At 44.8% G+C, this 11,627-nt stretch overlaps 1 long non-coding RNA gene and 1 pseudogene across 2 annotated transcripts in view; both read right to left on the reverse strand.

The window, feature by feature from the left end:
• Window positions 1-3,017, reverse strand: part of LOC106508428 — a 59,767-nt gene extending 56,750 nt beyond the window's left edge. The window contains exon 1 of the long non-coding RNA XR_002345280.1: window positions 831-3,017. This is a non-coding gene — a long non-coding RNA (uncharacterized LOC106508428). The remainder of the gene's footprint in view (window positions 1-830) is intronic.
• LOC110255265 lies at window positions 4,075-11,217 on the reverse strand (annotated as a pseudogene). The gene is made up of 5 exons (XR_002345281.1): window positions 11,127-11,217; window positions 10,856-10,964; window positions 10,585-10,706; window positions 8,909-9,154; window positions 4,075-5,945 (listed from the first exon to the last, which is right to left on the reverse strand). The product of XR_002345281.1 is annotated as a zinc finger protein 684-like (transcript).

Genomic DNA, 11,627 nt, shown 5'->3' on the forward strand with positions numbered 1-11,627 from the left:
TTCCGTGGCTGGCATCTTTCTCCTGGGGCCCCTCTCTCTCTGTACCCCCAGCAAGAGCGCCAGTGAGGTAAATACAGATGGGCTTAAAGTTTCGCTAAGCACCTCCCAGGATGCAGACCTGGAGGAATCCCAGCGGGGACCTCTACACACGGGACTGCAAAGCAAGAGACCAAACACTTGAGGGAGAAGAGTTCCTACTGCGGCGCAAAGGGATCACTCGTGTCTTGGGAGCGCTGGGACGCAGGTTCAATGCCCCGCCCGCACAGTGGGTGAAAGAGCCGTGGTTGCGGCAGCTGCAGTTTAGGTCGGGATTGCGGCTCTAATCTGAGCCCAGGCCCGGGAACTCCATATGCTGCCGGGCGGATAAAAACCAAAACGAAACAAAGGGAAAACAAACAAAAAATCACTTGAGGGAGAAACCTGGACACCAGAAGGTGGAAGCACCTGCGCACCGCTCCGGGGCTGACTCTCCACGCCGCTATCCTGCGATCGCAGCCGGGACCTGGGGGCGCCCAAGCCGGGGACACCGGGGGCTGAGCCAAGGCTGGAGTCTGAAGGAGAAAGGGGTCCTGGAGCCCCTGGGGCACAGATTCCACTAAGGCTCCTGTCTTAATGAGCAGAGCTGGGCGAAGTGACTAATTTAGAGAACCCGATAGGATCTGACCCTCCACTGACGAATCGCAGGCCACACACTTTTGGAACCACCGCTCCTGGGCCCCAGATTTGGGGCTCCAAGTCCCTCAGTGCCATTCCCACTCTGGCCCTCGAATCTCCACCTTCTCCTGAACCTCAGCCTCGCCAGGAGCGGCTCTTGGATGCGCCGGACTCACCAAGCTCACACCGCGTCTCCCGGCCAAGCCCGCCCGGGCTGCACTGCGCCTGCGCGGACAGAGCCCTGGCCCCGCCCTCAACGCGGCGCCGGGGGCAGCCTGGCCGCCGCATCGTCCCATGAGCTCCTGAATCCTCTTTAAACCTTGGCCGGGCTCAAAAAGCCCGTTTTTTAGTTTCAGTTGTTAGGCTCCCGCAGTGGTGGTGCCACGTAGAAGCTCCTGCTGCGGCGCAGGTCGGGCGAGGATGCGAACTTCTCCCAGTTGGGAGCCTGGCATTGCTGTCAAACCCAAAGTCACCCTGCTAAATGCCTCGTGAGGCCAGACAAACCCAAAGCTTGGGGTCTGGAGCTGAGAAAGGCTTATTGCAGGGCTGAGCAGGGAAAACCAAGCAACAGGGTGGCTTATGCTCAAAAGATCTGCCCTGCCTTGTGGTGTTCTGGGAAGAGTATTTATAGACAAGATTTAAGGAACCTTTTGTAGAGCGTGACCTTCCTCTGACCGGTTGGTGGTGACGTGTTCCACGATTCTCAGCCATCAGCCTTCCAGTTCCAGCCAGTTTGGGGTCCATGTGCTATACTCAGCTAGTTCATGTAGAACTCCTAAATACAAACTGCCTTTGGGTTTTCTTCAGCCTTCTTTCACTCCCTTAATTAGTATTTGAATCTGCCCTTTGAAATTTAGAGAAGCTGGAAGAGGCTGAAATCTTTTTCCTGCAAACAAGAAATGGGGGCCATGGAAAGGTTTTTGTACTTGGGAGAGCCCTGCAGGGTCCTGCTCAGTTTCAAACCCTCCTTTGATACTCCTCAGCCTTGAGGGGAACAGATGTTGGACAAAAAGGGGAATAACATTTTTGGATAGAGAGGTTAATCATAAACTCAGCAGAGGAACTTCATTTTAGAAGGACTCAGTTTCAGCTTCTTGGGGTTGGGGACTGAGACGAGGAAAAGGACTGGTATCTATCATTGGCTGGTGGTCCTTTCCAGAATGTTACCAAACCTGCTCTTCTGGGCAGGCAGGTGTTCTCAGACAGGGTTGCAAAGCCTGCCCTCCTGCAGGTTCTCAGACAGGGAGCCCAGCCCAGGGTGACTTCTTCTGTGTCCATGCCCTGCCCCTTGCTGGTATACTTCATGTGGTGTCCTCTTGGCTGCCCCTCCACCCTGCTGTTTCTGTACAGGTTTTCACTCCCTTAAACAGCCCCCATCTCCCTGGGGGAATCTCTCGCAGTCCTCCTCACTTGATTTTTGGAGAGAGACGCCAGAGCACTCTCCACCAAGGCTGGTTCATGACTGCTGAGTCCCATCCCCACCCTCCAACCAATCCTCTTATGAGATTGTGAGGGTTGGCAGGGCAGGGCTGAGAAGATGGTTGAGGATGGAGAAGTCGGTCACCTTTTAATAAGTGCTGGAAAGGAGTTCCCTGGTCATCCAGTTGTTAGGATTCAGAGCTTTCACTGCTGCAGCCCAGGTTCAATCCCTGATCTGGGAACTTAGATCCCACATCAAGCTGCTGCACATTGCCATGGCCAAAAGGTGGGATACTTGATGCCTCAACTGTTTTTTCATCCTTTGCTAAAGGACACACCCCACTTCACATCTGTTAAGAGTTACTTTATGTTCTGCAGGTGGATGTATCAAAAAATTTATTCTCCCATGGTTGAAACTGTAGCTGTGGTAGCCCTATTGGCAAACATTCCAGGTTCCCTCTTCTTTTCAGTACATGATAGGATTGCAACTTCCCCTCCTTAGGAAGTTAGTGTTGACAGTGTAACTTGTTTGGCTACAAAATATAAGAAGCACCAATGTGACACCTCCAAAAGGAACCTCTTAAGAGCGGACACACGATTTGTTAGCTTTCCCTCTGCCCCAGAAATTGTAATGTTCAGTGTGACAAACAGTCTCTAGAATGGCCCCAATTATCCCCTTCTCCTGATATTCAAACCCTTGTAATCCTCTCTCCTTGGATTCCTATCAATTCAATCTCCTCACAGGTTTTTTTAAAAAATGTTTTACTTACCTGTACCTGCGATTATCATATATTTATTGTGTTTTGAGGTGAGTGCTGGTATTACGCTTTTGCTCACGCTATGTAATCAGTATACAATCAGAACAGAAGTCAGGAGGTCCTGCCGTGGCTCAGCAGAAACAAACCTGACTAGCATCCATGAGGACGCAAGTTTGATCACTGACGTCGCTCAATGGGTTAAGGATCCGGTGTTGCCATGAGCTGTGGTGTAGGTCACAGACACGGATCTGATCTGACATTGCTGTGGCTGTGGCATAGGCTGGCAGCTACAGCTCCGATTCGACCCCTAGCTTGGGACCCTCCCTATGCCTCAGGTGCAGCTCGAAAAGACAAAAAACAACAATAAGAACAAACAGGGGTCAGCAATCCACACCCTGAGGGCCACATCTGGTTTGCTGCCTGTTGTTATTAGAACAGAGACACATTCATTCATTTACTGTCTACAGCTGCTTTCTTAGTACATTAGATTTGAGTAGTTGTAACAGAGACTGTAGTGCCCACAAAGCCTAAATACTTAATATCTGGCCCTTTACAGAAAAAGTTTGCCAACTCTTGATCTATTGCAATTAACAATGATCTATCAGGGAGTTCTCGTGTGGCACACTGGGTTAAGGATCTGGCCTTGTCACTACAGTGGCCTGGGTTGCTGATGTGGCATGGGTTCTATCCCTGGCCAGGGAATGTCCACATGCCACAGGTGCAGCCAAAAAAAAAAATATATATATATATATATATATATATATATAAAATGAGGTATCAGCTTTCTATTATTTGCTTAGTGGATCTCGTCCCATTCCCCTATTTTGCATCTTTTCTGTATGATTTTGCTTGTCTTCTTGTATGCAATTTATATCTGGATTTTAAAAAAATAATTTGGGAGTTCCTGTTGTGGCTCAGAGGTTAATGAACCAGACTAGTATCCAAGAGGATGCAGGTTCGATCCCTGGCCTCGCTCAGTGGGTTAATGATCTGGTGTTGCTGTGAGCTGCGGTGTAGGCTGAAGACTTGGCTCGGATCTGATGATGTTGTGGCTGTGGCCAAAGGCTGCAGCTCCAATTTGACCCCTAGGAAACTCTGTGTGCCATGGGTGTGGCCCTTTAAAAAAAAAATTTTAAATATCAATTTTAATTATCTTCCAGAAGTCTTGCAAGCTATTATGACACTTAATTTTTCTAAACTAAGTACCCCAGTTATATGCTGCTTGAGCTAAGCTTACTTCTACTTAGGTTAGCTTTTATTTACAACTATTTACCTGGAGATACTTCTCTTTCCCTATAGTAAGTGCTTAGAGTAACACAGAACACAGCTCCTTTCCTTCTTCATTGTCTGGTTAATCAGGATTAAATATACATACACTTTGGTGTTTTGTATAGAGAAGAAAACTGTCTGTCCTCACTTAAGCAGAGCAGTAGAGGACTTCATAACGGTCCCTATTATTGAAGAGGAAGCTCAAGAAGGCTCAGTAACAACTGCCACAACTATTCACAGGTGCCACAGAATAGTTATACATCAGGTTCATAGCAGTGACCTTCACTCTACATGCTAAACCATGTTATTTCATTTATCATTGGCAATTCTGGATATGGTGATTTCAGATTTTGAACAATGATGGTGTTTACCAGAGATTTTGATAGAACATAAAATTTACTCTTTAAGCCATTTTAAGTGTGTAATTCATTGGCATTAAGTACATTTACAATGCTCTGCAATCATCATAACAGACATAACTCTGTATTATGTGCATAGCATATATTTCATACCTATGGCTATACAATTTCTTAAGCAATGCAGACATTTGTACAATTTGTTTAAAAACCATAAAATAGGGACAGTGTATATATGCAGTTAGTCAGTCTGATGCCTTATTCAGTTTTTCAAAATTTCCTCAGCTTTTCTGTTCAGTAAAGTTGTCTATTTACAGCTTAAAATTTTCTGTAATCTTTTCAGTAAGTAGTATCACTTACAAAAAATGAATTTCAGAACAGGCTTTTCCACATTTATTCAGCTGATAGGGTTTCTCCCATGATGAATTCTTTGCTGCTTTATTAAAAGGCTAATTTTAAGTTTTCCCACATTTACAAAGCTCCATTGTTTTTATGATTTCTTTGATGGAGAATGAAATGTGTCTTCCGCTTAAAAGATTTCCCACATGTGTTGCATTTATTTTGCTGCTCTGCTGTGTGAGTTAAGTAATGTTTAAGGAGATGTGATTTCTTGATGAAGGCTTTGCCACACTCAGTGCGCCTATGAGGTTTCTCACCTGTGTGAATCCTCTGATGCATGACCAGCACTAAGGAGTCCCCAAAGGCTTTGCCACATTCTCTACAGTGGTACGGTTTCTCGCCGGTGTGATTTCCAGAGTGTTTATAAAGGGATAAACTGTACTTGAAGGTTTTCCCACATTCTTTACACTCAAATGAGTTCTCGGGTGTGTGGGACTTTACGTGCTGAGTGAAGGAGGAATGCCAGGTGAATGATTTCCCACACTGACTACATTCATAAGGCTTCTCCCCAGTGTGGAGTCTCTGGTGGACCACGAGTTATGCTTTATGCATAAACGCTTTCCCACAATCACTGCACACAAAGGGTCTCTCTCCGCTATGGATTTTTTGATGAGCTACAAGGTGTCCCTTACTGGTAAAGGCTTTCCCACAGTCACTGCATTCAAAGGCTTTTTTTCCCCCTTGTATGCTTTTTTTCATGTCTAATGAGACGAGACTTCTTTTGGAAGGCTTTCCCACATTCATCGCACCCAAAGGTTTTTTTCCTTGTATGCTTTTTTTCATGTCTAATGAGACATAACTTGTTTTTGAAGGCTTTTCCATATTCCTTGTATTCATAAGAGTTTTCTCTCAAATAACTTTTACTATAATTAAGTAAGTGTAAATTAGGCTGCAAACTCTTTCCATTTGATTCACATTTATGCCGTTTTTGTCTTGAAGAAATAAGGTTTATACTCAGATTACAATTTTGGACTATTTTGTTGGTCAGTGCTTTCTTGAAGGTGAACATTCCTTGGTTCAAAAAATTGTCTTTGCTTCCTTCTTTCTCCTTCCTGTCTTTCTAGCTCATCACCAAGTAAGCAGATAACTTCTAAAATGGAATAAAGTGAAACATACTCAGTTACTCCTTCCAACATCATGTTACAAAATCCTGGAAACAGGATTCCTAGAGATATAAGCACTCCCACATTGATTACAGCATTATTCTCAATAGCCAAGAGCTGGAATCTGAATGTCCATTGACAGATGAATGGAAAAAGGCAATGTGGTATGTATATACTTTTAAAAGGAAGGAAACCTTTCATATGGTACAACATGGATGAACCTCAAGGACATTAGGCTGAGTTATATCACTCAGTCAGAGAAGGATAAAAACTGCATGATTCCCCTATGTAAAGTATTTAAAATAGTTAAATCAGGAGAAAGTGGAAGGGTGGTTGCCAGGGGCAGGAAGGAGAGGGAAGTTCAACGGGTACAGAGTTTCAGTCCTGCAAGATGAGAAAGTTCCAGAGATCCCCTGTACAGCAATGTGCATACAGTTAACAATACTGCAAGAGGGTAGATTTCAAATAATGCTTTTTATTTTAAATCACAGACACATACACAAAGTCTCTGGTTTCAGCTCTAGCTTCCCATTCTAGACTACAAAACAAAAAAGAAATCTGTATTTTCCCTGCCCTCAACATTAAGAAGACACTGCTTAAGTGGAGGCCTCTGGAAAACAATAATGAGAACAAGTAGGTTTTTCTACTTATAAATATGACTTTTCAACCTGTGAAAGATGGTGAAAGAGGCACAAAGTAATGTTATAATGAGGACAAAGAAAGTTAAAATGGGCTCTTACAAGGATGTAGAGTAAGCTCTGAGAATAGGGACAGCCATCTAAGAGGAATGAATAAAGAGGGTGACCAGGGGAAAAGGAGATGAAGGCATTATGGGGAAATGAGAAGAGCTGGACTGGTTTGGAGGAATCTTATCAGAGCCAAGATCTACAATATTTAAAAATTAAATTATCCTGGAACTTCCCGTGTGGCTCAGTGGGTTACGAACCCGACTAGTATCCATGAGATCACTGGCCTCACTCAGTGGGTTAAGGATCCAGCGTTGCTGTGAGCTGTGGTGTAGATTGCAGATGTGGCTTGGATCCTGCATGGCTGTGGCTGTGGTGTAGGCCAGCAGCTGCGGCTCCAATTAGACACCCAGCCTGGGAATGTCCATATGCCGAAGGTGTGGCCCTAAAAAGAGGAAAAAAAAAATTTTAAATTATTCTGTTAGGATCCTCCTCAGTCTCCAGACACTTCTTGTCCTTCTTACTCTTCTTGCACACAACCACCAAGTGAACTGTCAAGCCATTAACTCCCTTTTACCTATAGGCACATTCTCATATCCTCTCAAACCACCCAAAACACACTTGGGACATATTTGTAGAAATTCCCCCAACTACACTTTCAGCTAGGATTCATCCTCCAATGCTTACAAATAGCCAGGAACACACCCACTCAGCAGAACCTTTAAGAGACCAGACATAATCTACTTTTGCTTCTATCATCAGTTATTTCTACTATTTGAAAGGAATCTTTCCCGATAATGAGTCCCATTTTTTATGACCTCATTCAATCTTCCATAAATCTAGTCTCCGGAACCCTGCTTTGCCCCTGCCATCACTCTTCAAATTTTACACTTTGGTTTCCACACTTATAGCTTCCATTAACCCTGGGAATCTGAGCCACAAGACTCCTAGGCTTCATCAACTTTTGTCTTTATATACTGTGTAGTTAGGAAGGTTAATTCTGACTGCCATTACCATGATGCCACACCATGTCCCATGCAACACCACCACTGCCAAGCTCAAAACCCTACAAATGCTAAGTCAACTGATATAATAATGTTAAGGGAAATGAGAGAAAAGACAATTCCTCACTATTTCTGAGACTGCCTTCCATCAAGAGAGAATCTTATTAGCGTAACGCTCTGGACTCTTACATCATTTCTCACATTTCAAATAAACACAATCTGACTATGTTGTTAGAACTGGATGTATGAAAAGATCGGCCATGTTGAGGAGGAAGAGGAATGAGGATTCTGGGAACTGAGAGAACCGAGCAAGCCCTGAGTTGGATCAGCAGTGGGAGGAGCCAGAGCAGGGAGGAGGGACATCCCTCCGCACAAGAGCAGCCACGTGGGAAAGTGGAAGTGACAAGTCACTGGGGGTCTGACAAGTGCACCCAGTCACTTCCAAAGGTGTGTGGCTTTACGAAGTGCTTCTTGGAGTTCCCGTCGTGGCTCAGTGGTTAAGAAATCCGACTAGGAACCATGAGGTTGCGGGTTCGATCCCTGGCCTTGCTCAGTGGGTTAAGGATCTGGTGTTGCCATGAGCTGTGGTGTAGGTTGCAGACATGGCTCGGATCCCGCGGTGCTGTGGCTATGGCATAGGCCAGCAGCTACAGCTCCGATTTGACCCCTAGCCTGGGAACCTCCATATGCCACAGGAGCAGCCCTAAAAATGGCAAAAAGACATTAAAAAAAAAAAAAAAGAAGTGCTTCCTGAAAAGTTCCAAGGTGCCTTCCCCTCACTGACCAACTGGGATCTCAATTCCAAAGACTCCCATCTGCCTGGTTTCTCTGACTCAACTGGACAGTGCCAATGTGGGTTCTCTCCATCCACCATCCATGGGTCGTGTCCTTGCTTCATTCTGAAGATCACTTTTGTTTTGGGGACCGGACACCTTGTTCATGGGAAACAACACAGAACTGGGGACAAAGTGCTACAGACAAACAACTACCTGACAATTTGGGTCTGCCTCCTGTAGTCCAGGGCCTATGAAGAATGACGAACAGGCTTTAGAATGGAAAAGACCCTTCTCCATTTGGGAGGCAGAAGAATTAGACATATTATCTGTTTACATTTAATCTCAAAGGGGGTTAAGAATCTTAGACCACAAAAATTCTGGGCCAAACTTGTTAAAGCTGCCGAACATTCACAGCTTTCCCAAGTCTTAAAGTAAGGGCACAGGGGCTACTCCTGAGTTACACAGGGAAGCTGTCCTTACCCACCGAGAGGATGTTTCTAAAGTTCTCCAGCATCACATCCCAATACAGCTTTCTTTGAGCACATCCCAGCAACTGCCACTCCTCCCCAGTGAAGTCCACAGCCACATCCTGGAATGTCACTGATACCTGTGACAGTACATTCATCTTCCATCCATAGTGAGCACCACTGGGCATGTGGAGGGAATTCAGAGAAATTCCTCTAATCATGTTCACTGTTCATTGTTCCTTGCAATAAGGTACACAGGAGAGCTAAAAATTACATATTTGATTCAGAATTAAAATTTTTGATAGAAGAAAATCATATTAAAACCATCCCACTATATTCACACACACACATATGCATATGTACCTACATATATACAATACATATATATGGAAACAAGAAAAGAAGGAAAAAGAAAACATTAAGTTCACTGAGTACTGCTTTGGCCTCGTGTATTCTGCTTATGCAAAGGGACACTAAAAAAGAGTCAGGACAAATACCATGTGATATCACCTATACCTGGAATCTAATGTACGGCACAAATGAATCTTTCCACAGAAAAGAAACTCATGGACTTGGAGAACAGACTTGTGATTGCTAAGGGGGAAGGGGAGGGAGTGGGATGGACTGAGAATTTGGGGTTAATAGATGCAAACTATTGCCTTTGGAACAGATAAGCAATGACATCCTGCTGTATAGCACTGGGAGCTATATCTAGTCACTTATGATGGAGCATGATAATGTGAGAAAAAAGAATGTATACATGTATGTGTGACTGGGTCACCTTGCTATACAGTAGAAAACTGACAGAACACTCACTGTAAACCAACTGTAATGGAAAAAATAAAAATCACTATAAAATTAAAAAATAAAATTGAAAAAATAAACTAAAAAATAAGTCATGAAAAACAGATGTTGTTTTGCTCATTGTGATACACCAAGTACCAGAATGGTGTTTGCTCCACAACAGACACTCAGCAAATATTTGCTGAATGAATGACTCTCCTTGTTACATGTTTTCAAAAGAAACTTATTAAGCAACCCTAGCTCAAATGAACTGTGATGTAGGAAAAAGAACAGTCTGGATTTCAGGCCTGATTCAGCCACTAACAAGCCGTGGGACTTTAGCACTCAATTCCCATCTCAGGACTACTTTATCCTTAAAATGAAGAAGCAGAACTAAAGGATTCCTAAAAGTCCTTCTAGCACTACCAGGCTGTGATAAACTATTTCTGCATGGAAGTAAGGGAAGAAAGGGAATCCTCATAACACCAAAGGGCAAATATGACAACTAAAACAGTATGGGAGTTCCCTGGTGGCCTAGTAGTTAAGAACTCTGTGTTGTCACTGCTGTGGCTTGGGTTCGATCCCTTCCCAGGAACATCTGCAGGCAGTGCATGTGGTCAAAACAAACACATTTAAAACCAGTAAGTCAGCTTAATTGTGAAAAAATTGTGAGGAAAAGAATGCACTGGTGTAAATGCATGTTTGTGAGCCAGAGAGAGAGAGAGAGAGAGAGAGAGAGAGATAGGGAGGGAGGTACAGAGAGGGAGCATTTAGGAAATAAGTCGAATTTCTTCTGTATAGCCCTTGATTCTCCTTTCCCTTGACCACACCCTCATTCTCCTGCTGTGAGTTTCAGATACCTGCGGAGCCTGACCACACAAACCCACTCTTCATTTTCTGTAACTCTCACCTTTCTCCTCAAACATTTGGGACCACACTTCCATGGACACAGTTCTTGATGGTTCATGTAATGCGGTGAGTCAAACTCTCCTCTCACTGGATAGAAGAGACAAAAATTGATTCTTCTCTCTCCTGAAATGGGTAAAAAGTCTTAAGTCAGAAGAGCCTCTTTCCAGGATTAATCTCTCTCAACTTTTTCCTAGAAAAGATGGACTAGGTGATAGAGAAGCAACACTCCTTCAACTGGAATCTCTATGTAGGGTCCCGATTTGTAAACTCACCATCCTGTGGCCCTAGGGTGGCTTTTTGTAGATTTTAACCAGGGTCGCTGGAAAATGAATCAGGCAGAAATACGCGACAGGGATCCACAGGTTCAATCACACAGTCTTCCTGCAGAGACACCAAGAGTTCTCTCAGTAACAATGATCACAAGTTGAAGTTCACTTAGTATTTACTCAAGAACACTAACTCTTTTAGCAAAGTACTATGTTCCAAAACTAGTGAAATTCAGGTAAAACGGCACTGCGTTTGAACACCAGCTCCTCCACTTACTAGCTGTGTGATTTGAAGCAGCTTCACACTTCTCTGTAAGCAGTACGAGGATAATTACATCCCAAAGTAACCGTGATAAATAAATGCCATACTACAAAAAAAAAAAAAAAAAAGCTTAACAGTGACTGGCACTGGATATATCGGTCCTCTTCCCCGCCGCTCTGAACGCGTTTACTGCCTTCGGCGCGTTAAAAGGCTCTTGGAACGCGCTGAGCTGCGGCTTCACGCCCAGGCGTAGGCTCCCTGAGCGGCACCACGACCTCCAGCACAGCCCCGCAGCCCGGCCCGCCCCAGTCCCGCCGCCGGGCAGATGCGCACCCTGCCCGCACGCGACTTTCTCTGCGCTAAACGCCCCCGCGCACAGGGGTCACCTGCAATCTTACTTCCTTCTCAGGCACCGACTAGCCGGCCTCTCCTCTCCCACCGGCTCAAGCCCTGCAGGGTCACCGGCCGCGCAGGACTGACCCACGCGGAGGAACGCGGGCGCGTCCCGATGCCGCT

This window comes from Sus scrofa, chromosome 6 (assembly GCF_000003025.6).
Source record: "Sus scrofa isolate TJ Tabasco breed Duroc chromosome 6, Sscrofa11.1, whole genome shotgun sequence".
NCBI lineage: Eukaryota > Metazoa > Chordata > Mammalia > Artiodactyla > Suidae > Sus > Sus scrofa.